At 39.6% G+C, this 26,721-nt stretch overlaps 1 protein-coding gene across 5 annotated transcripts in view; it reads left to right on the forward strand.

Moving 5' to 3' along the window:
• LOC149187742 (uncharacterized) overlaps window positions 1-26,721 on the forward strand; it is a 213,665-nt gene that overhangs the window by 40,651 nt on the left and 146,293 nt on the right. The window lies entirely within an intron of this gene.

The following is a 26,721-nucleotide window of genomic DNA, read 5'->3' on the forward strand; positions in this document are numbered from 1 at the left end:
CAGAAGGAGGCAACGTAGTACCTAGGAGGGGTTGACGCTGAGCCAGAAGGGCTTACGCAGAGGTTGACGCTGAGCTAGAAGGGCTTACGCAAAGGTTGACGCTGAGCCAGAAGGTTTTCAATTGGTGTTCGTATGCTTATTCTGGTCTAACATTTGAATTGCCTATCATTGTATCTTGATTTCATTTTTTGAGCAAGCTATTGTTATTTACTTGAATGCACTGGTCTATACTTTGAATATATCAATGAAATTTGCGCATTTATATGCTTGCTTAATTCTTGGAAACAAGTAATTTTTGACAAGTAATTCAATTTAACTCTATCCTAGAAACTCATATCACTTTTAACTTAACTTTTCATTAGGGACCACCCCCCTTAGCTAACTTAGGAGATAACTTAGACAGAGAGAGTTGGGAACAATGTGACAACCCCTTCTCTGAGTTCCCTGCCACTAACCACACCTTGTGGGGTTGAAGGCTTTTCTCACTAACCTGTAGGTAGGTGTAGGTGGCAGGTGACAACAATATGACTGTAATCTCTGGCGTGCATATGGTATGATTGTAATCTCTAGCGTGCATATGGTATGACCATAATCTCTGGCTTGCATATGGTATGACCGAGTTCGTTATAATCTCTTACTTGCATAAGGTATATTCACGTATGTCATAATCTATGGCTTGCATATGGAATAACCAGTGACTCGTTGAAAAGCACATAGTCACGCTAACATCTAATCTCCATGGAACTTATGTAAATATGGCACACTAGTATGGCATTTCGATATGTATGGTATACTCAGTTATTTGTAATTAACATCACACTTATTGTATAATCTCGCATTGCACTCAGTTTGCATTGTATGGTCACTGTAATTATCATCGCATTGTGTATAGCATGGTATGGCAAACGCGTATATACATGGTATGGCGGACAATGTTTTGATATGGCAGAGAGTGTCTTGGTATGGCAAACAACATGTACATACATGGTACGAGAGACAATGTTTTTATATGGAAGTTAATGTCTTGGTATGGCAAACAACATGTATATACATGGTATGGCAGACAATATATATATGTGTGTGTGTGTGGATATGGCAAACAATGTATCCATGACATGGTAGACTCCCTAGTGACATGATACAATAGACATGGCAGACAGTTTGATGTATCATGATATTTATACTTTGTTTCTCTTTAGCGATACACTCTGTTTCTCTATAATATGGTTGGCATCGAGATGCTTTGTTTTTCTTTGGGATATGACATCAACACACATTGTTCTTTTGCGTGGTTAACATCATTGTTTCTCTGTGTGGTATGAATGGCTTTCCAACTCACTTCATATAGTTGTATGCCATTGTATATATATGTATATCTCCAGAGCAGTATAGAATCAGAGAAACCCTTTGATTCAAATATTTATGTAGAGACCCTAATAGTTTGACTTGGCAATATAGCAGCTGTATTGGCACTAGGAAAAACTGTATTGACAATATTGCTATAATTCAGTGATGACAGGATGACAATATTGCCATGATTGTGAGAGTGTTTCCTTGACATTGATGACAATGCCTCTATGACAGATGTGGCAATATGATATCAATTCTTTGGATTAGCTTTAGTTCACAAACGAAGTTGTGAAAAGACTCTTGTTGACCCTAGGAGGCCGTGTTTGATGATGATGTCTCACGACTATTGTTCTTTGTATCTCAGCTGAACAATTAATGAATATCTAATAGAAGAAGAATTGAATTTCAGGTTTTCACCCTTGTGGGGTTTTGCCTTGGTCTCCGACCAATCCTAGTGTCTCTATGTGTGTGTGCTTTTCTTCTGATGTTTCTTTTATTTCCGTTGGATTGTTGATGATGTTGTTCTTTTTACATAATTGCATATGATGTGATGATATTATGGGGTGAATGGATATGTAAATGATGAAAAGTATATATAAATACAATTATCAAAGCAAAGAACAATATAGCCCTAAGAAAAAAATTAACAAATAGGACCCTTCTAAATTTCTTGGTACATTGCCTTAAAGTTACCAAGTTTATTAAATCAGTCGGTGCATTAGCACATATAAAAGATGCAACATTGATATGTGAGTTGTTAAATGGGTTCGTCTAGGAGATTGGTATGCAGAATGTGGTGCAAGTCGTAATAGATAATGCAACTAATTATGTGGTTGTTGGTAAGATGCTTATGGACAAACACCGTTAATTGTTCTAGACTCCATGCACAACACATTCTATCGATTTGATTCTTGACGATATGGGGAAACTCTCCTTTATCAAGGAGGTGATTGATATGGCTTGGAGCATCCCCAAGTTCATATATAACCATGCTTTTGTTCTTAGCCTCATGAGGAGGTGCACCAAAAATAGAGAGTTGCGGTGTTTTGCAATCACACATTTTGCCACCAACTTCATTACCATTGAATCTTTCCTTCAATGTCCGTTTAAGTTGAAGCAAATGTTTGTTTCTGATGAGTGGCGTGATTGTAGATATAGTAGGAGACAAGATGGGAGAACCATTGGAAAAATGTTGTACATTGACATCTTTTGGCAAGGAGTAGAAGAAGTGTGCTCAGTTAGTGAACCTATAGTAAAGGTTCTGAGATTGGTAGATGGTGATAAACCTGTAATGGCTTATTTGTATGAGTCCACGGATAGGGCCAAAGAGACCATTCATGCTTATTATGCAGACAAGGGTTCCGCTAGGTTTAATAGATAGATGATGTTATGGGATGTGATTGATAGTTGGTGGACAGGGATGCTTCATCGACCCATTCATGCAACAACACTTTTACACAACCTTGTTTTTTCCTACAAAAGCAACTTTGATTTTGATTGCGAGGTGATGGAAAGGTTGCATACCTGTATTCATAGGATGGTACTTGATCTTGAGCTTCGCAACAAAATCAATCACGAGATACAGATGTATCGAGATGGTGTTGGTCTATCTGGCTTTGGTGATGCTATTCGTGAAAGGACCATCTTCATGCCATGTAAGGGACAAGTCATGACTCATTAGAATTTACTAATTTTGAATTCTAGATTTTTTAAATTCAATTATGTTTTATTTGAAAGTTTAATTATGTTTTAAGTTTTTAAGTTTTCTTTATTTTGTTGTAGATGTTTGGTGGCGAAGTATGGTGTAAGGGCACCAAATTTGCAAAAACTGGCCATCAGAATCCTCAGTCAGACCTGTATCGCTTAGGGGTGTGAGCGCAATTGGTTTATTTGAGAAAATACACTCAAAGAAGCGCAACAGATTGTATCTTTGAGCTTCAACCTTCAACTAAGAAATTACATTTTTTTATGATACTCTTAGAGTTGGAGTTCTCACGCCTTAATGACTTAGTGTCTGTCCATTACAATCTTTGACTATGGGTGAAGTATATAGAGAAACCACTGGATGTGGATGCCATTTCCTTAAACAATATTGATGTATTGTTTAAGTGGTGGGTGGTGTTTGAGGTTCCCATCATGGAGGAGCCACCTACATGGTTAGAGGAGTCGTCGTTAGTACAGGGGTAGCAAGAGGAGGAGGACTCCGGGGAGGAGGAGGAGGAGGAGGAGGAGGAGAATGTGGGAGCATCAACGCCATCTTCTATAGATATAGGAGAGCATAGTTCCATTCCCAATGGTCATCGTTTGACATTAGGTGCAGGGCCAGGGTCTTCACTGCTAGGGGCAGGCCTGGAAAACAACCCATCATCTTTTCTCGTAAAAGGGGGAGAGGGCACTAATCTTAGATAGCTAGCTACTAGTTTTGTTTGTTTTGCTACATATAACTCATGATGATGAGATACATTTATATATGTGATGTTATTTTGTATTGGTTCTCCACATTTGAGTCCTTGATTGGACAATTATCAGGGATCAGTAGGATTTGGTATCGCCTTTGATGTATCATTTTTACATGACATCCACTACATCATATATATTAGTGCTTTCTTCATATTTATGTGCCAATGTGTTTATTTCTTGTTGATTATATGTTTAAAAATATGAAAAAAATGAATATATTTTGCATTTTTTAAAGTTTGTTGATTTTTTCGCCGATGTTGCCAAAAAGATGTTTTCATGACCTATTGTCGCTCGTCACACACACCTACCAGTTAGTGAGAAAATCCCTTAACCCCACAATGTGTGGTTGGTGGCAAATCAAAGAGAAGGTGCTGTCACCTATTCCCAACTCTCTCCGTTTAAACTATCTCCAAGGTTAGCTAAGGGGGGTGGTCCCTAAATGGAAAACTAAGTTAAAAGATGTGAGGTTTCTAGGAGATGTTAAAGTGAAATGAATTACTTTTGAGATTGCAAGCAAATATAATTTGAGCAAGGTGAACCAAAATCAACTTTAATAACTATCAACACATGAGATAATAATAAGTATATGTAAAACTAGTGCTTTCAAATATTTCTCAAAAATAAAAGATACTTGCTCAAAATAAATGAAATGCTTTTAAATGGAAGCACAAACAATCTTGAAAATAAAACAAAAGATGTTGGCACTATAAATTAATCACTACACGATATAGAGATGCTTTCAAGATATATGAGCACTTGCTAATCCAAAGCATACAAGGAAATAATATCTTGCAAAGGAAACTGATTAGAATTCTACTTGAAAAATATAGAATGAGATGATACTTGCCAAAACAAAGTATTCAACACATATTCACAAATGACAAGTGTAATGGTTATTTGCAAGTAAAACAATAAGATGTGTTAAAATGAAATGCACCTAAACTAAAATTGGATGCAATTATCTTGGTTACTTTTAATTTAAATGCCTAATCTAGGTGAGAGATCCTCCTTTTGAGCTCTTACCAAAGGGTAAAAATTGGGGTGACTGTAAGAAAGAAGGGGCGAGGACGCAATAGTGTCATTAACGATACTCGTTCCTTCAGTCTTACTAGCCAGCGTGTGCTTTAGTTGCTACGAGGGAACAAGCCACCCTTATAATTGCAGGGTCGTATGCCTTTACCGTACATCATACCAATTGGAAGAACTTTCCAAGAAAGTCTTTTTCCTATGATTTTTATCAACCAAGCTTATGCTTGGAGGTTAATTTAAAATGCAACTAAATTAAAATTCCTAATATGATATGCTAGTGAGATTATAAGTGCTATGTAAAAGATGGAAATTGCTTCAATTAAATGTGCTCCACAAGATCACTTGTATAGTTGCTCAAGTAAACACAAGATCCATAATCTTCATGAACAATTAAAATTGTGAGTTGCTAAAGATAAATGATGAACCAATAACAAACTAAAGCAAATGAAGCTTGAAATGCATGTTTTCGCAAAATGAGCAACTAGATCACATGTAAAGTTTCCCAAAAGTAAATTGCAATGCTTTGAAAGATAAACATGAGATTTGTGCCCACAATAGCTTTGCAAAAGAGAACTTTAACTTGGGAAAATAAGAGATGACTAGCTTGACATGAAAGTAAATGGTTGCTTTGAAAGGTAAACTTGTTCGATACACAATGCTTCAAAATATACTCAAAATGGAAATATTGCATAACAATAGAGCATGAATTGTTTATACAAGTGTCAAGTTAAATGTCTTGAAGTTTGCAAAATCAATAGTAGAGATGCTTTCATAAAGTAGGAGTAAGTTGCTTTGCAAATGGAAATGTAGACTTTTAAACTTGTAGAAATAAGTAATGCAAGCTTAAAGCATGTAGCAAACTTGAAGAAAAATATGATTTGTGTTACTTCCCAATTAGAGCATGCATATGTGATGTGAAAGAAAATGGAAAAGTTAAAACCAACAAGTCAATCCACCCAAGATTTTCTCCCTAAAATGAATAGATAGGGATGCCAATGGGTTGGCCAACGCTCTCACAAAAAAACAAAATTTTATTATTATGGTGTTACAATGAGGTTAAAGACTCTTTGAGGGTTGTCCAAGGAGTAATGGAAAGATACAATATGAGATCTTGAAACAAGAAGATAATCCCTTCAAGCTATGAGAGCCTCAAGAGGGATGAAATGATTCTACAATTAGAGAATACAAGCTCGAAAATAATGTACGACCTAGCCTCCTTCACAAACTCTCCTAATGCCCACGTCCTCCTTGGAATGAGTCTTGAAGCTTGAGAGGCCCTACAAGAAAGGATGTTATGGCTGCTAAATTAAAACCAAAGTTAGTGTGAGAAAAGACCATGTAAGTGGATGATAATGTTATAAAATAATATACAAAAACTAAATCAAGTGATGGGAAAAGACCCCATCACTTGTCTAGCTTATAAGAAGCTCTTGATTAACTAAATAAAGAGATGAAAGCAAAAGAGTTTAAGATGTAGATTTGCTTGAAATAATCAAATTAAGCACAAACTATGTCAAAAGGACCCCTATAAAACCAACACTCTTGAAAGGTAAACTGTTAAGATTCAAATAACAATAGGAGCTCCTTGAAAGCTATGCCAAGAGTGGGTTGGTCTCTTGAAGACTTCCCCTCACGCTTACTAGTTGAGCCAAAAGATGGCCTTTACGAAACTTCAAATGCATATTAGCTCACATGGATTAAATCAATAAACAATGACAAGAGAACTCTAGAATTTGTATGAAAATAGATAGAGTTGTCTAATCTAGAGCATATCAAATAACCAATTGCAAATGTAAGATAACCATACATTCACAAATTTATAAAAGAATATGAGAAAATAAAATCAAATTAAATACAAGTAGAGAATTATACCATCATTGAGGCAAACACAAACTCCAAGAGAGAAACACCCATGAATGAACCCCAAAGTCTTTTTATTCATATAAAGCACCGGAGTACATAGAAGCAAATCTTTCCCAAGCACAATAGCTCGTTGCAAAAGATACAAAATGAGGGCCCAAGGCTCAATTATATAGGAGAATGGGTGTAAATCCCAATGTAGCATCCATATGACAAATGGCTATGGAGGAAATTCCAAGAAGAGCAAGTCGAGTTACAAGTGTGGATGAAAGAGCAAAAGTGTAGATCCTCCACCAAATTGAACTCCATATGTGGCATGAGCAATCCCCACCAAGAAATCGAATTCTGCAAGTGTGCAATGAGAGGGAGTTAACTCCCCATCCAACTAGCCATGAAGTGCCACCTCAAATGATGATCCCAATGTGCCCAACAAATATCCTCATCATGAACTGCGTAGGCCTCCAAGTGCAACTTGAAATCTCCAAGTACATATGCCAAGTGTAGAAGAAGTGGAGCTAAGTTGAGACAAGCTTCCATGAAATTCTCCATCAAATATTCTTTTGTGTGGATTAAATCTTCCAAAATTTTGATTTTCCAAGTAAGCAACTTAATAATTAAGTGCAAGAAATTCAATTTCCTTGTGGGAGTGGTGCATTTATGGTGTAAGGTGCTCAATCATCCTCCACATGTCCCTTTACTCAACTCTTTGACTTGGGATAATTTCCAAGTCATTTTCTCACATGGAGCATTTATATTCCTCTATTTTAATTTATTTATGACTTAATTAATAGCTAGATTTCCCATTAAACTTAGGAAAAATGGGTTTTGAGGGTCTTGAGCACATTTTTAACCCTCAAAGTGTGTCTTAGTAGAAAGTTGAGGGTGAGAGGTGCAATTTTATTACTCATACCTCATACCTTTTTAGATATCACTTATTACATTTCAGATACAAATTTTATTCTAATTTCCGCCCTACGAGAATTTTTAAAAATTAAAAAATGATCCCTTAGACCTAACCAGACTCCATGAAACTTTCCGAGTAATATAGTATGGTAATATACAATGACTGTAGACACTAGGACTCACCCAAGGCGTCACCATCAAGCCATACTCTGGCTTTGGGGTTATGCTTGGAGGAAAAAGCTCAATTAATTATTAAGTCCTCGTAAGGAGATGATAATTAAGCAAGTTTAAAAAACCTCCCATAGTAATACTCATTTGATGACAAAGGTCCCAAGCTACCTAGGCCTGTTACATGACTCAAACGCATCATAATAGCATCACTTAACATCATCCCCGTAGGGCTTATCCGAGTACAACAAAAAATGATAAGAAGGAGAAGTAGAGTTGAAAAACTCTAGTATATGATGAACTCTGATGGTACAAGCATCCATTGGTACATCCTTGGGCATGGAGTCTTCATACAATCTTCAGGTGCCACTCCAGTGGTCAACATTTGGCTCCATATGGTGATGCAAGCTAGATAGGAAGTGATATTGTGCAAGAACTTGGAATCTGCATCCACCAACAAAAGACATATATCAACAGTATCCATTCAAAATAACATCATATGAAATCAAGTACAGAAATGAAGAGATGGAAATTTATTCTAAGAGCATAAATGACAATTTATTCATGAAATGAAACCAATTAACCAAAAATGACAAAGGATAGGGTTAGAAATACAATACAAGAGATGCCCCATGGCATCAGATGTCTTCGGTGAGATCCATCTTGAGAACCTACCTACTCATAGGCAAATCCTTAGGTTCTTTCTCTGATGTGCCTTGTCCAATTCTGACTATCTTGGGACTTTGACTTGCCCCAATAACAACCTGTTTGTGGTCGTCAAATATACCAAGCCTCTTCCTTTTCCCTTTTCGACCATTGATTTGTTGAGGCTTGATCTTGCTCAAAACTAGTGATTCATTTCTTATGTCTTTTTTCTTCTTTCACTTTTTTATTTTCTTCTTGGTTAGTTGTGATGGTGATGATGATACAATCATTGTCAATCTTACTGCCTTGTTTTGAGAATTCTCTGATGGAAGATTTGAAGTACCCAAGCTTTTTGTGATATGCGTAAATTCTTCATTCTGATTCTACTTTGTTAGGGGGAGGAAACAGTTCGTCAACACTGCATCACTTCCTGGCTTGTTTGACTCATAGATAATTTCATTGTTGGGTTTCCTTAGATCCTCAACATGATATCTTCACTCTAATTCCCGATCAATCCTAACAAAAGTATTATCAGGCATGGGGATGGGAGCATATGATAAGCCCATTTGAAGGCTACCACCTAAATCTGATGCTCGTATTCTTAATAGGAGCATTCCCCATGCATCAGGCACATATATTACAACAATATCCATAGTCATTATTCTGTCTGGGTATGCAGCTAGGAAATCCTGTAAATCTTTAATTATTCCACACACTTCAATTCTTTTTGAATCCATTGAACATATGTTGTGATAGGGCCTAGATACCCATAAGTTCAGTTGCTCCATAACTTTCTTAGTCATGACATTTGATGAAGCCCCTGAATCTAGCATGTAGTTGTGTAAAAGACGATCATTCACTATCAAAGAAACAAAAAATGGTTGATGATCTTCATTCCTCACGTAATAGTTCATACTTTTCAATATAATTTCTTCGTCTTTTGGTTCATCATTTTTCTTTTCTTTCCTTTGAACAACTTCAGTGGCACTTAGTAACTTGGTCCTTTGAGATGGTATCTTTAAAAGCTCTGTCACTGGGATAGAAACCTTTGCATTATTCACCCAATTGCCCAAGTCAAAATTTAATTCTGAAGTAGGAGGAGAAATTTTTTTGTGATTATTCCTGTTTTGAATATCCCTTCTCTGATAAGTCATCCGTTTGTGTTTTTCCATAGAAAGAATCTGTCTAGATTTAGGCTTTTCCCCAAAACTCTTAATGACTTTGTCAAAATTTGCAATCATATTGTCAACCCTAAGATTATTAGGCCTATGGTCAATCTCTTGATTTCTTTCAATGGTGTATATTTGATCTTCCATGGAGAACATATTGATTTGACCACATGTTCCTACATGTTCATCTCCCAACATGCTACCTTCCATAATTCTCTTTACATATGGGCATGTGGCTTCTTCATGGAACTCATTACATGGCCTACAAAAAGGGGGAATCTGATCTACCATGTTGGTGGATTCCAATAGATTTGGAGGCCTGTAATGTTGTGGAGGGCCATTATTCTTTTGCCGTCAATCGTTTGGCCTAGGTTGCAATCTTTGCACTTGTGGTCTTTCCATGGCCACCAACCTATTTTACATGGCTTACATTTCTTTAGTGTGAGTTGCTTCCATAGTCTTGATGAGTTGAGTTAATTCTTTAATAGGATCATGTGTAGTCTCTTCCTTGGCATTGCCTTTGGAATCATTAGATTTTGATGGCCCTCTATTGAAACCAGGTATTTCAGATTTTTTAGATTGCTTTCTAACCCTTTCCATCTTCAAGGCTTCAGTTTGGGCTACACCCAAATTTGCAGGCTCTTTCCTCCTCAACTCATAAGCAGTGTCAGCACAAAAAGAATCCAAATATGAGCACAAAAGAAATTCATCAGTAGGCTTAACAGTAACAGACATGTTTTTCACCAACTCATTAAATCTTTTGTTGAACTCCATGTTTTCATTCTCAGTTTTCTTCATGTTGCTAATGGCATTGGTTAAATGACTATTTTCTTTCTTCTCTCCAGTTTTTTCTATGAAAGCATTGATGATTTCTCGTAAGGAGTCATATGAGTTACCAGGTTGCTCAGTGAGCCAATCAAGAACATCCTCTTCGAACGAGAACAAAAAGTCTCATCTTTACATCCTCATAGTTTGCAATGTTACACCACTTGAAAATGCAAACATTGAAATTCTTGAGATGTGATGTAGCACTAATGGCATTGTTACCTTGAAAAGAAGGCAACTTTTTAATAGCCTTGTCAGGGATATTGTGAGGATAGCCATTTATGTTAAGTAAAATTACAAGGAGCAAAAAGATCATTCATGATGTTTGGTTCCACTTGTTCTTGAAAAAGAAAATGACTATCAAAAATAGCCTTTTGTCCAAGATTATCAAGGGTTCTATTATGAGAAAGTCTATTTAACCTCTCTAAAAATCCTTTCAGGTTTAAGAGTGGGTCTAACTATACAACTTGGATTTCTCCTAGTAGAAACTCTTGCAAAATTTGAATTCAATGGAGTCACCACTTGAGCAAGAATCTAATCCTAAAGTCCAATATGCTAAAACCAAAAGTTAGTCGATTTCCCAAGTACAAGAAAATTTGTCCCCGACAACGACACCAAAAGAATGTTGCCGCCTATCACATAGACCTACCAGTTAGTGAGAAAAGCCCTTAACTCCACAAGGTGTGGTTGGTGGCAAATTAAAGAGAAAGGGCTGCCACCTATTCCCAACTCTCTCCGTTTAATCTATCTCCTAGGTTTGCTAAAGGGGTGGTGCCTAAATGGAAAACTAAGTTAAAAGATGTCAGGTTTCTAGGAGATGTTAAAGTGAAATGAATTACTTTTGAGATTGCAAAAAAATATAATATGAACAATGTGAACCAAAATCAACTTTAATAACCTTCAACACAGAGACAGTAATAAGCATATGTAAAACCCGTGCTTTCAAATATTGCTCAAAAATGAAAGATACTTGCTCAAAATAAATGAAATGCTTTCAAATGGAAGCACAAGCAATCCTAAAAATGAAACAAAAGATGTTAGCACAATAAAATAATCAATACAAGATATAAAAATGCTTTCAAGATATATGATCACTTGTTAATCCAAAGCATACAAGGAAATAATATCTTGCAAAGGAAACCAATTAGAATTCTACTTGCAAAATATAAAATGAGATGATACTTTCCAAAACAAAGTATTCAATTCAACACATATTCACAAATGACAAGTGTAATGGTTATTTGCAAGTAAAACAATAAGATGTGTTAATATGAAATGCACCTAAAGTAAAATTGGATGCAATTATCTTGGTTAGTTTTAATCTAAATGCCTAATCTAGGTGAGAGATCCTCCTTTTAAGCTCTTACCAAAGGGTAAAAATTGGGGTGGCTGTAAGAAAGAGGGGACGAGGACACTGTGGTGTCATTAACGATACTCGTCCCATGAGTTTTACCAGCTAGCGTGTGTCTTCATTCCTACAAGGGGACAAACCACCTTCATAACTGCAAGGTCACACGCCTTTACTTTACTTCGTACCAATTGGAAGAATTTTCCAATAAAGCCTTTTTCCTATGATTTCTATCAACTAAGCTTATGCTTGGAGGTTGATTTTAAAATGAAACTAAATTAGAATGCCTAATATGATATGCAAGTGAGATTGTAAGTGCTATGTAAAAGATGGAAATTGCTTCAATTAAATGTGCTCCACAAGATCGCTTGTATAGTTGCTCAAGTAAACACAAGATGCATAAGCTTCATGAAAAATTAAAATTGTGAGTTGCTAAAGATAAATGATGAACCAATAATAAATTAAAGCAAATGAAGCTTGAAATGTATGTTTTCGCAAGATGAGCAACTACATCACATGTAAAGTTTCCCAAAAGTAAACTGCAATGCTTTGAAAGATAAACTTGAGATTTGTGCTCACAATAGTTTTGCAAAAGAGAACTTTAACTTGGGAAAATAAGAGATGACTAGCTTGACATGAAAGTGAATGGTTGCTTTGAAAGGTAAACTTGTCCAATGCACAATGCTTCAAAATATACTCAAAATTGAAATATCACTTAACAATAGAGCATGAATTATTTAGACAAGTGGGAAGCTAAATGTATCAAAGTTTGCAAAATCAATAGTAGAGATGCTTGCATAAAGTAAGAGTAAGTTGCTTTGCAAATGTAAATGTAGTCTTTGAAGCTTGTAACAATACGTAATGCAAGCTTAAAGCATGTAGCAAACTTGAAGAAAAATGCGATTTGTGTTACTTCCCAATTAGAGCATGCATATGTGATGTGAAAGAAAATGGAAGAGTTAAAGTCAACAAGTCAATCCACCCAAGACTCTCTCCCTAAAATGGAGAGATAGGGATGCCAATGGGTAGGCTGATGCTCCCAAAACAAAACAAAATTTTTATTATTACGGTGTTACAAATGAGGTTGGAGCCTCTTTGAGGGCTGCCCAAGGAGTAATGAAATGATACAATGTGAGATCTTGAAACAAGAAGATAATCCCTTCAAGCTATGGGAGCTTCAAGAGGGATGAAATGATTTTACAATTAGAGAATACAAGCTCCAAAATGATGTACGACCTAGCCTCCTTCACAAACTCTGCTAATGCCAACGACCTCCTTGGAATGAGTCTTGAAGCTTGAGAGAACCTACAAGAAAAGATGTTACGGATGCAAAACTAAAACCAAAGTTAGTGTGCGAAAGAACATGTAAGTGGATGATAATGCTACAAAATAATATACAAAAACCAAATCAAGTGATGGGAAAAGGCCCCATCACTTGTCTAGCTTATAAGAAGCTCTTGATTAGCTAGATAAAGACATGAAAGCACAAGAGTATAGGATATAGATTTGCTTGAAATAATTGGTTTAAGCACAAATTATGTCAAGAGGACCCTTGCAAAACCAACACTCTCAAAAGATAAGCTATTAAGATTCAACTAACGATAGGAGCTCCTTGAAAGCTATGCCAAGAGTGGGTTGGTCTCTTGAAGACTTCTCCTCACGCTTGCTAGTTGATTCAAAAGATGGCCTCTACAAAACTTCAAATGCACATTAACTCATATGTATTAAATCAATAAATAATGACAATAGAACTCTAGAATTTGTATGAAAATAGAAAGAGTTGTCTAGTTTAGAACATATTAAATAACCATTTGCAATTGTAAGATAGCTATATATTTACAAATCTTTAAAAACCTATGAGAAAATAAAATCAAACTAAACACAAGTAGAGAATTATACCATCATTGAGCCAAACACAAACTCCAAGAGAAAAACACTCATGAATGCTTTCCAAAGTCTTTTTATTCATAAGAAACACCATAGTACATAGAAGCAAAGCTTCCACAAACACAATAGTGTTGGTTTGGGGTAGCATCGGATGTGCTCTAGCCATGAAAATTGGTGGAGAGGCTAAAGCACATGAGATCTCTGAGACTCAGAAATGGTTTGGGAAAATTCTGCCCGGTGAAGGAGATATTAAAATAATTAAAATTTTGAATGGGTTCCTAAGTCTAAACTTAGGAAAATAAAAATATTAATGGCTATTAATATAAAACTGGGTTAGAAGGTTCTAAATGACATGGATCAAGCCAAATCTAATCTTAGCCGTTGATTAGAGATGTAATCTCTGTCATTGAAGACTCAACAGAAAAAGTATAAGAGGAGGCTTGAGGGTCAGTTGGAGACACACTAGAGTGATCAATCATTTGATTTTCTAGAGCGGTGTTTGCTAAGAGAAATTGAATCGGTGATCAGAGTTGCAGCGAGGGGCAATGAGTACGATGCAGAGAGGCAAAGATAGTGTCGGAAGACCAACACAGAGGCAGAGAGGCAGATGCAGAGCCAGAGGGAGCCACGTGAGGCTAGCAGTGACTACGTAGAGGCCAGAAGGGCCTGTGCCATCCACATAGAGGCTGTAGAAGTGGCGCAGAGGGCCAGAGAGGTTGCACAGAGCCTCAGAGGGTTGACGCAGAGGGTTTTAGGCTGACATAGAGCCTCATATTGTGCTGGAGAGGGTTTCGTGGGGTAGAATTTCAGAATATCTGCTTCCGAATAGAGGTATTATTGCCAGATTTTTTTTATCTCTGTCAGGTGAGCCAGTTTGGCACCCAATCTACTCACAAAAGCTGCTTAACAATAAAACCCTCAGAATTGCTGCTTAATAATAAAATCCTTAGAACTGCTGCACTAGTTTTCCTAAGTTGGGTTTTTCTGGCGACGATTGTCCAAAAATAACTGTGTCACTTGACTGTTTGTCTATTTCTTTCAGCTGTTGATCTGTAGATGGTTGACACTGTATTTTGTTTATTTCAGTGTTTATATGGTTAATTAACTTGTTAGTAATTAAACAAGTAAGAGAAATAAACTAGAGAATACAGATAAAATTTCTAACGGGTAATACTTAGAAATTTCAACATGGTATCAGAGTGTTGCAGATCATAGGAGAGCTGAAGGCGCCAACTGAATCAAAGAATTTGCAGCAGAAATAACTGTCCTGAGTGACAGAAGTTGTTTCTAGGCAGAAAGCAGCAGAGAAGAGTTGACGCAGAGGGTCTGCGTCATCAGTTCGAGCTAGAGAGAGGCCAACGCAGAGGCAAAAGAACGCAGAAGAGGCTCACGAAGAGCCACACAGAGACCAGGAAGGTTGACGCAGTTGGCCAAGGGAGCAAGTTAGCCTTCCCGGGATTGCGCAGAGCCTAGAGGCTCAGTTCTTCAGTTGCTAAGGCATAGGAAGCCGTGGGCAGATTGTGGGGAGTGACGTTGGTGGGGTGCTGTTGCTGTCGAGACAGAACAATACCTAATGGGGCAAAACCAAGGTAGAGGGAGTCGCTACCTAGGGGGATTTTTAGCCAAAGAAATCCAGATCAGTGTTGCAGGAGCATAGGAGATCAGAGAGGTGCGATTTGACTGTTGGCAGAAAGATTTCTAGGAGGGAAATCGAGACTTAGAAGGAGTTTAGCAGAAAAATTCCATGAGGGAAGTAGAGACTTACAAGGAGTCAAAGAGAGAACTTCCAAGAGGGAAGTAGAGACACAGAGGAGTCGAAAAGAAGAGCAGAGATAGCAATGAATGGACTGAGGGATCAGGACAGGTTGGACGGAGCATCCAACTTTGTCATCTGGAAGGCTAGGATCCTGTCTGTTCTGTGTGACATGAGTGCTAATGTACCTCTAGAGAAGAGGTGGGGAGACATCAAGCAGTGATCAGGAGGACTACAGGTGATGAGGGGCAGGATCCTTGAGGTACCCAAACTCTTGGATCATACCTTGCTATGAGAGCCTCGAAGTGATAGTAGCAGGATGGTGGATGTTGGTAGAAGCGGATGCGGATGAAGCAACATAAAGTGCTAGATTGCAGAGAGGGTTGCAACAGTGCAAGAGGCACAAAGGAGGTTGTAGCAGTGTAGGATGGCACTTAGAGGTTTGCAGCGGTGTGAGAGGCACAGAGTTGTTGCAGCAACATAGATGCAGTAGAGGGAGCACATGACATCGTAGAGAGAACTTCAGCATCGGGAGGGTTTCTAGCCTGACAAGGATGTCAGTAGTTGGGTGGATCAATTACTTACTTCTCAGTAACTGAGTTGCAGTGCAATAGCAATAGCAGTAGAACGATGCAACACGATGAGAGGGAACTGTAATGCAGATGCAGTGTTGGGAGAAAGGACCAGCAGCAACACGAATGCAGAGGGAGTTGTTGTACAGATGTAGTAGTGGTAGTGGTAGAGCCATGGGCAGCAGTGCAGAGGATGTTGGGCAGGAAGGCCTAGCATCAGCACAGGTAACGGTGCCGTATAATCAGGGTGATGCTCAGTGGTGTAGTATTACTAGAGCACATTCCTCGCTAAGAGGGAGTGTTGATTTGGGGTAGCATCAGATGTGCTCTAGCCATGAAAATTGGTGGAGAGGCTAAAGCACATGAGATCCCCAAGATCGAGAAATGGTTTGGTGAAATTCTGCCCGGTGAAGAAGATATTAAAATAATTAATATTTTTAATGGGTTCCTAAGTCTAAACCTAGGAAAATAAAAATATTAATGGGTATTAATATAAAACTGGGTTAGAAGGTTCTAAATGATATGGATCAAGCCAAATCTAATCTTAGCCGTTGATTAGAGATGTAATCTTGGCCATTGAAGACTCAACAGAAAAAGTATAAGAGGAGTCTTGAGGTTCAATTGGAGACACACCAGAGTGATCAGTGATTTGATTTTCTAGAGCGGGGTTTGCTAAGAGAAATCCAATCAGTGATCAGAGTTGTAGTAAGGGGCAGTGAGTACGAGGCAGAGATAGTGCCAGAAGACCAGCACAGAGGCAGAGAGGCAGACGCAGAGCCAGAGGGAGCCACGCAGAGGCCAGAAGGTTCTGTGTCATCCACGCAGAGGCTGCAGAAGTGACGCAGAGGGCTAAAGAGGTTGCGTAGAGCCTCAGAGGGCTGGCGCAGAGGGTTTCAGGCTGACATAGTGGCTAGGAGGGCTGACGCAGAGCCTCAGATTATGCTGGAGAGGGTTTCGTGGGGCAAACTTTCAAAATATCTGCTTCCGAAGAAAGGTATTACTGCTATATTTTTTTATCTCTGTCGGGTGAGCCAGTTTGGCACCCAGTGTACTCATAAAAGCTGCTTAATAATAAAACCCTCAAAATTGCTGCACCGGTTTTTCCAAGTTGGGATATTTTGGGGACGATTGTCTAAAAATAACGGTGTCATTTTTGTGTTTGTCTATTTCTTTCAGCGGTTGCTCTGTAGATGGTTGAGACTGTATTGTGTTTATTTTAGTGTTTATATGCTTAAATAATTTGTTAGTAATTAAACAAGTAGGCAAAATAAACCAGAGAATATAGATAAAAATTCTAACGGGTAATACTTAGAAATTACTTAGAAATTTCAACAAATAGTTCGTTGCAAAAGATACAAAATGAGAGCCCAAGGCTCAATTATATAGGAGAATGGGAGCAAATCCCATTGTAGCATCCATATGACAAATGGCTATGGAGGAAATCCCAAGAAGAGCAAGTCGAATGACAAGTGTGGATGAAAGGGCACAAGTGTAGAGCCTCCACCAAATCGAACTCCATATGTGGCATGAAAAATCCCCACCAAGAAATCAAATTCTCCAAGTGTGCAATGAGAGGGAGTTAACTCCCCAACTAGCCATGAAGTGCCACCTCAAACAATGATCCCAATGTGCGCAATGAATATCCTCATCATGAGCTGCGTGGCCCTCCAACTGCAACTCGAAATCTCCAAGTGGATATGCCAAGTGTAGAAGAAGTGGAGCTAAGGTGAGACAAGCTTCCACGACATTCTCCATCAAAATATTCCATCAAATATTCCTTTGTGTGCATTAAATCCTTTAAAAATTCAATTTTCCAAGTAAGCAACTTCATAATTAAGTGCAAGAAATTCGATTTCCTTGTGGGAGTGGTGCATTTATGATGTTAGGTGCTCAATCATCCTCCACATGTCCCTTGACTCAACTCTTTGACTTGAGATAATTTCAAATCCATTTTCTCACATGGAATATTTATTTTCCTCTATTTTAATTTATTTCTGGCTTAATTAATTGCCAAAATTCCCACTAAACTTAGGAAAAGTGAGTTTTCAGGGTCTAGAACACATTTTTGACCCCTTGAAGTGTGTCTTGGTAGAAAGTTGAGGGTGAGAGGTGCAATTTTTATTACTCATATCCCATACAACTTCTCTAGACATCACTTATTAGATTTCAGATACAAATTTATTCCAATTTTCGCCCTGCGGGAAATTTTAAAAATTAAAAAATGACCCCCTAGACCTAACCAAATTCCATGAAACTTTATGAGTAATCTAGTATGGCAATATACAATGACTCTAGACATGAGGACTCACCCAAGGCCTCAACATCAAGCCGTACGCTGGCTTTGGGGTTATGCTTGGAGGAAAAAACCCAATTAGTTATTAAGTCCTCGTAAGGAGATGATTATTAACTAAGTGAAAAAAACCTCCCAAGGTAACTCGCTTGATGACAAGGTCCCAAGCTACCTAGGTCTGTAACATGGCTCAAACTCATCATACTAGCATCACTTTACATCATCCCCTTAGGGCTTGTGGAATCTGGGTACAACAAAAAATGGTAAGGAGTAGAGTTGAAAAACTCTAGTAATATGAATCATGATTTCTGATGATACAAACATCCTTTGGTACATCCTTGGGCATGGAGTCTTCATATAATATTCAGGTGCCACTCCAGTGGTCAATAGGACCCTCGTCGATATTTTGCCGATGTTGAAATTTTCAACACTGTGTTTAACCACCTGAGAAGAACAACATAGATTCTAGTGAAAACAACCAGTCATCAGAGACAAAGATCATTAGTGAATCTAAGTAAACCAAACATGAATGTCAAGGGAAATTTAATACTTAAAACAAAGATCCCTGTCCAAAATCAAGACCTTGATGTCGTAATAGTGTTTTCTCTCTAGGTAGGGGTGGCTAAAGGTCAACTCTATTAGGTGCTTCCATCCCTTAAGTGGAAGTAACATTTCCTTGATCCACCCTTTAATTGATAGGTGTTAGTGAATAGTAATGATGGTAATAGAGGGTATAAGACTTCATGGTCAAGTGCCATGGTCAAAGGAATTAGTTGATGGAGGTGTCCACATCTTGGGTGTATAGATGTAAGGAGGGAGCATTCGTGGATGCATGACTTACCAACTAGGCTTTTGTTTTTCTACCCCTGTTGTGCGCCTTTTGCTTCTTCTTGATTTTTCTTTGTATTAGTGCTTACAGTTCAAGGGTTGGATCTTGCTTTATATGATGTAGTAGTTTTATTACCCCCTTAAGATGAGTTAGTTTATCGCTCATTGGGGTTGGGACATGCAAGGGTTCCTTCCTTTGATGTAATTGAGCAATATGTGCTCAGGAACCAGGTGATGGCCATGTGAGTGAGGTAGAGTTCATGCTAGGATTTTGCCCACGTGCTAATCTTTATGTCCTTGGCTATCTTCTGCGTTTTGAATTTTCTGTCTTTTATTTCATTGTAGGCATGATTTGCTCTCTCTATTTCTTTTAGTTGCATCAACCTCTCGTGGAAAAGTTTTTGGGCCCTACCCAAATATGTGGACATGAGTGCCAAATTCCAAAGAGCTAATGACAAGTTGTACTCAAAGAATGGAGGTGAGAGGCTTGTAATGTTAGATGGAAGGTGTTAATTATGACATCTAGGAAGATGGATCTACACTATCTTGATCCTGACTTCCCAAGCAATGTCCTTCCTATACCCAAAGGGCCTTAAGGGAGGTCCCACTAGACTAAGATCAAAGATTATGCCCCCAAGTAAGGTGAGAGAACAAGATCGTGGTCAAGGTCTATCAATTTTCCAAATCAACCCATAATCTGTACTAAATGCCCAAAAACACAAACAAGTATAAGCACCCAATTGCAAAATGATCAAAATATCTTTTGAATGGCAACCCACCTGTGCCCATGTGTTCATGCTAGATGGGTGAGAAGTGAATGGCTGATGCAACTGGCAGAGATATATGGCATATCATTAGCTAATGGTGGCTGGCAGGGGCTGTTGGCAGTCTCGCTGACCAGTTGTCTATCAAAAATGTAGGACAAAAGTTTTCTTTCATGGGGTTACCCATTTTGGTGGGTAACAAGAACTATGAGATAGTCAAAGATAATTTTTGGGATTCTGCCATTACCAAGTAATTTTGAAAAGTAGTGCAAATTGAAAATTAACTCACATCTCCAAGGGAATATTGTAATGTTCCTTCCTAAATTTTCCTAATGTTGGGAAAATTAATTTTGGTTAATACTAGCTCAAGGCAAATTTTGGCGGAGAACATAGGAGGAATGCTTTATTTGCATGCTAGTGGAATATGGGGCCCACTCGAAATACGCACTTGGGAGGAAGGGAATTTAAATTCTTGAAGGCAAAATCGAAATTGTGGAAGGACCCACATGGAATGCATGGCCAACACTTACAAAAGGAAGGAATGAGGGAGCAAGGGGAGTCTTTTGTCTATTTGAAAATCGAAATTGCCTCCGTTGTTCAGTTGAGCCAACATTGTGTTGTTTAGCACAAGAGCTTCCCAAGGAGAGAAGCTCAATCTTTCTTCGGTGGACTTCGAGTGCCACCCAAGGAAGGCTTTCCTTCACCACCAAAACCGAAAGAAGCATTAGTTGTAGGTCATACGCATTTCTGGAGCATAACACGTAGTTCGGGAGCCACCACTACGTAGTCATTGGAGTGAGATTTGTTGGGGCAACATTATCCTGGGGATTTTGGAGTTGGGGAGCTGGGAGATCATTTGGAGGGCCATTTGTGGAGGATTGCTGGAGTTGGGAGTACAAAGATTGATAGGACCATTCACAGCAACAAAATTCGTATTTGGAGGGGGCCAAGCTGTGAAGAGTCAATTTTTGAAGGTTGGAACCAAGGGAAACTCTTTCTGGGTTTTTCTGGGTTTTGGGCAAGGATTACAATCGCAAATTCCTAGAATTTTCTGGGCACTCTAGAGTGGGCAAATTAGGGAGCGAAGTTAGGCAGTAGTGTAGTTTTGGAGCAGCATCACAGTTTTCTGGAGGAGTTGGTTATTGCAGTTGTTGGGCTTTCTTGTACTCATCACCTGGTGGTTGTAGCTTGCCTTGTGCAATCCCAGGTGCACTTTCTCCAGCTCATTTGTATCACAACAGATATTATTAATAAAATTTGGCCAGTTTGGTGATTTGTAGAAATTTTTGGTTTATGTGTATGCATTTCTGAATTTTTTTGTGTTATTTATTTGTGCATGTCTTTGTTATTATTGTAAAATTTCCACTAGGAATTTTACAGTGGTATCAGAGCATGTTCTTGGCCAGGGTGGGGAACAACTATGGGTGATGCCACCACAATATCAAGGGGTAGCTTCCCATAGAGGCTGTGGTAGAGGTAGAGGCAGGGGTCGAGGTAAAGACCAAGACCCATTTCATTGAGGTGTTCTTAGACACTGAGCTAGAGGAGGAGGTTGAGACATTTGAGGAGCTAGTGGATGAGGGAGAACCACTATCAGGAGGGCCACCACCACCACCTAGAGGAGGGCTGTTTGCCCCAACCGGGGGAGTCCTTGCTTCACTTCGGGGTTTGCCGAAGTATTTGACACTCAGGATTAGGGGGACCATACAGGGGCGGTGTGTGTTAGTCCTGGTTGACAGTGGGGCCACCCACACTTTCATTGATGCCCAGATGGTGGAGCGTAAGGGCATCCACGCAACTACATTTGAGGGGTTCTTAGTTTTGGTACCCGGAGACCGGACCATGCAGTGTACTATGTCCCTGGGCTGACCTTGAAGATGGGGAACTACTCACTCACTGATCATTTCTTTGTGGTTGATGTCCCAGACATCAATGTGGTGTTGGGTGTCTAGTGGTTGTACGCATTGGGGAAGGTCACTACTGATTGGCAGAAGCTAGAGATGGAGTTCAAGGGGCCAAATGGGAAGCCTGTTTTACTAAGGGGAATGCACTCTTATCCCCCTCAGATAGTTTTAGCCCACCGGATGGAGGCAGATTTGCGACATGGAGATGTGGAGTGGGCAGTTGAGTTGCATATTTCTGAGTCGGGGGCACGGGCACAGGCTACACACCCAGATATACTAGCCTTATTGGAGAGGCACTAGGGGGTTTTTGGGGATGTTCCACCAGGTAGACCGCCAGACCGTGGATTTGAGCACACCATTGAGCTGGAGGAGGGGGTGAACGCAATCATCACCACCCCTTATAGGCACCCAAAGGCCTATAAGGATGAGATAGAGCGGGCCATTCAGGAGTTGTTGAGATTGGGACACATCAGGCCTATCTTGAGCCCATTTGCTTCTTCCGCAGTGCCGGTGAAGAAGAAAGATGGGACGCTGTGCATGTGTATCGACTAATGGGCTCTAAATAAGAGGACCTTGAAGAATAGATACCCCATCCCACGCATAGATGAGTTGATGGACGAGCTTAGAGGAGCTAAATACTTCTCTAAGATAGATCTGCATTCGGGGTATCACCAGATCTGCATGAGGGAGCAAGATATCTCAAAGACTGCTTTTCGCTGCCATTATGGACACTTTGAGTTCTTGGTGATGCCCTTTGGGCTAACCAACGCTCCAGCTACATTCCAGTCTTGTATGAACCACGTGTTCTGTGGGCAGCTGAGATGCTTTGTCCTAGTTTTCTTCGATGACATACTCATTTACAACAGGACATGGGAGGAGCACCTTCAACACTTGGAGGAAGTGCTTCGCATACTTGAGGAGCAACAATTGTATGCGAAGATGTCCAAATGTGAGTTTGGACTAATGGAGATGTTGTACCTGGGGCATGTGATTGGGGAGGATGGAGTGAAGGTGCATCAGGAGAAGATTCAGGCTATACTGGATTGGCCCACACCTAGGAACGTGACGGAGTTGAGGGGGTTCCTGGGCATTTGTACTTATTACAGGAGATTTGTGAGAGGGTTCTCACATCTTGCAACACCTCTTACAAATTTGACAAAGATGGGAGCTTTTGAGTGCACACAGGTGGCAAAAGAGGCTTTTGAGTGCCTCAAGAGGGTCATGAGTAGCTTCTCGGTCTTAGCCTTGCCAGATTTCACTTGATCCTTTGTGCTGGAATGTGATGCCTCGGATGAAGGGGTTGGGCCGTTTTGACACAGGGGGGCCATCCTATTGTGTTTGAGAGCAGGAAACTGCTACCTCGTGAGAGATTGTACTTTGTGTACGACAAGGAGATGTTGGTAGTGATGCATGCACTGGCCAAATTCAGACAGTATCTAGTGGGCAACCTGTTCAAAATGAAGATTGATCACAACAATCTTTGGATCCTTCTTGAGTAGCAATCATTAGAGGAGAGACAACATAAATGGGTGAGTAAGCTCCAGGCTTACGATTTTGAGATTGAGTATGTGAAGGGAAAACACAATGTGGTAGCAAATGCCCTCTCTAGGAGACCAGCAATGCTGTGTTTGATGGATGTCATGCAGGATTGGAAGGCTCAACTATTGGTTGAGTACTCTAAGGACAGGCAGGCTTGTGATATTTTGGATGGCACACACAGGGATGACCGGTTCAGAGTGATGGACGATGTGATCTACTACAAGGATTGGATCTATTTGGTGCCAAGATCTCAACTGAAGGAGAGGATCATGCAGGCAACCCATGATTCCCCACTAGCAGGGCACCAAATCGTGCTGTCCAGGAGAGATTCTCTTTGCAGGGGCTTAAGGGAGATGTTTTGAGGAATGTGAGGGAGTGTGTGGATTGCTAGAGGAACAAAGTGGAGCTGACCCACCAGTCTGGTTTGCTACAACCGCTTCTCATTCCTAAGAGGAAGTGGGAGAGTGTATCCATGGACTTCATCACCGAGCTACCAACTGCATAGGGGCGGGATTGCATCTATGTGTTGGTCGACAAATTGACCTAGTTTGCCCACTTCTTTGCTATTTCATCGAGATCTTTAGCCTCCCAAGCCTCTGAGTCGTTCTTTTGAGAGGTTTTCTGGTTGCATGGTCTTCCCAAGACCATTGTGAGTGACAGAGGCAGTAGATTTATGGGGGCCTTTTGGCAGGAGATGTTTCGGCTACTGGGGACAGAGCTTACACCCAGCACTAGCTATCACCCCCAAACTGATAGGCAGACAAAGATTGTGAACAAATGGTTGGAGGGGTACTTGCGCAACTACGTGATTGGGTAGCAAAGATCGTGGGTCAAGTGGCTACATCTCGGGGAGTTCTGCTACAACACGACTTATCATATGTCCATTGGTATGCCCCCTTTCTGAGCTCTTTATGGGTACGATGCTCTTACTTTTTCTGACATGGTGTTTGGAGATAGCAGGGCCCCGGGGGCCAAGGACTGGGTTCAAGAGAGCCAAGAGATTCTCCAGGCTCTCAAGAACAATTTGCAGGTGGCCCAAAATCAACAAAAGATATATGTTGATAAGCACAGGGTGGAGAGACAGTTCGAAGTAGGGGACATGGTCTACCTACATTTGCAACCGTACAGACAATCTTCACTCAAGCAGAAGGGTGCGGAAAAATTGCGGCCCCACTTCTATGGGCCCTACCAGGTGGTCAGGAGGGTAGGTGAGGTGGCCTATGAGTTGGAGCTGCCTTCAGAGAGCCGGATTCATAATGTGTTCCATGTTTCATGCCTGAAAAAGGCGTTGGGACAGCAGGTCGTAGCAGCAACCAAGTTTCCTCTGTTGGATGATGAGGGACATTTGATTCTGACACCAAAGCTTATACTAGAGACCTGAGAGAAGAAGTTGAGAAACAGGGTGGTTAGGGAGCTTTTGGTCAAGTGGAAAGATTTACCACAGGAGGACGTTACATGGGAAAATGAGTAGAATTTATAGCCTCCAGTTTTACAGTTGCTTGGGGACAAGCAACATCTAGGAGGGGAGGACTGTAATGTTCCTTCCTAAATTTTCCTAATGTTGGGAAAAATAATTTTGACAATTTTGGTTAATACTAGCTCAAGGCAAATTTTGGTGAAGAATATAGGAGGAATGCTTTATTTGCATGCTAGTGGAATATGGAGCCCACTCAAAATACGCACTTGGGAGGAAGGGAATTCGAATTCCTTAAGGCAAAATCGAAATTGTGGAGGGACCCACAAGGAATGCATGGCCAACACTTATAAAAGGAAGGAAAGAGGGAGCAAGTGGGGTCTTTTGTCTATTTGAAAATTGAAATTGCCTTAGTTGTTCAGTTGAGCCAACATTGGAGAGAAGGTCAACCTTTCTTCGGTGGACTTCGAGTGCCACACAAGGAAGGCTTTCCTTCACCACCGAGACTGGAAGAAGCATCAGTTGCAGGTCATACGCATTTCTGAAGCATAACACGCAGTGCAGGAGCCACCACTACACAGTCATTGGAGTGAGATTTGTTGGGGCAACATTATCCCAGGGATTTTGGAGCTAGGGAGTTGGGAGATCATTTGGAGGGCCATTTGAGGAGGATTGCTGGAGTTGGGAGTGCAGAGATTGACAGGATTAGTCACAACAACAAAATTCGTATTTGGAGGAGGGCCAAGCTGTGAAGGGTCAATTTTTGAAGGTTGGAACCAGGGAAACCTTTTTTGGGTTTTGGGCAAGGATCACAATCCCAAATTCCTAGAATTTTCTGGGCACTCTAGAGTGGGCAAATTAGGGGGCAAAGTCAGGCAGTAGTGCAATTTTGGAGCAGCAGCGCAGTTTTCTAGAGGAGCTGATTATTGCAGCCGTTGGGCTTTCTTGTACTCATCACCTGGTGCTTGTAGCTTGCCTTGTGCAAGCCTAGGTGCACTTTCTCCAACTCATTTGTACCACAACAAATATTATTAATAAAATTTGGCCAGTTTGGGGATTTGTAGAAATTTCTGGTTTATGTGTATGCATTTCTGAAATTTTCTGTGTTATTTATTTGTGCATGTCTTTGTTATCATTGTAAAATTTCCACTAGGAATATTACAAATATTCATTGTCTTGTGGCATTGTTTGGAGGCTGTAGTTCTCCTGTTCTGAGTCATTATTGCAGTCTTTGGCATTGTATTTGCTCCTTGGTATTGTTTCCTTTTGGAGAATTTGCTAAAAGTAGGTCTTTGAAAGGATTATAGTTTCCGTTCTTGCATTTCATAAATTAGCAGCAGATGAAGTGTCTAATCAAACTGAGGGTAAGGAGTTTATTTTAACTAATTATGCCAAAAATATCTTAACAGGGACTTACTCTGATCTCATAGAAGCTTTGAGGCATTTTCCTTGTACTTTTATGTTTTTTTCTGTATGATATAATAAGTACTTATTAAAAAAAAAGCATGCATACAAGACATTCTTAGATAATTCAAGGATCCCTTTAGCATCTCCAGATAAATCCTAATATTCATAGCGTTTAAAATATCATAAACAAAAGCATTTATTATTAGGGATTAGATAGGAAGGAATTAGCCATAGGTGCTTATTAATGATATCATGTAGAATATGTTTCTATTTCTTTTCTACTTTTCTCTTTCTGGCATGTTCATGCTAAATTGTAAACATAAGACCAATGATTTTTCCAACTAAAGAAAATGTTGTTACAACACCCATATTGTAAATCAAGAGATTGTTTCTGGAGCAATTCTTATTTTGTGCACAGTAGATGTGAACTGGGGGCTTGGAGAATTATAAGAGCTAGTTTGTTAATTTGGTTGTACGTGTTTTGCCCTGAAGTGAATTGTGGGGTTCCTTCCACTAAACAATTTACGTCTGGTCTTTATTTTTTAAATAGGAGAACTGCACTTTTGCTTTTAATGCTGTATATCGTAGTAGCTATTGGAGACAATC

The sequence above is a fragment of the Pinus tabuliformis genome, chromosome 3_1 (assembly GCF_031772625.1).
Source record: "Pinus tabuliformis cultivar Carrire ecotype Pingquan chromosome 3_1, CPIR1, whole genome shotgun sequence".
NCBI classification, from domain to species: Eukaryota; Viridiplantae; Streptophyta; class Pinopsida; order Pinales; family Pinaceae; genus Pinus; species Pinus tabuliformis.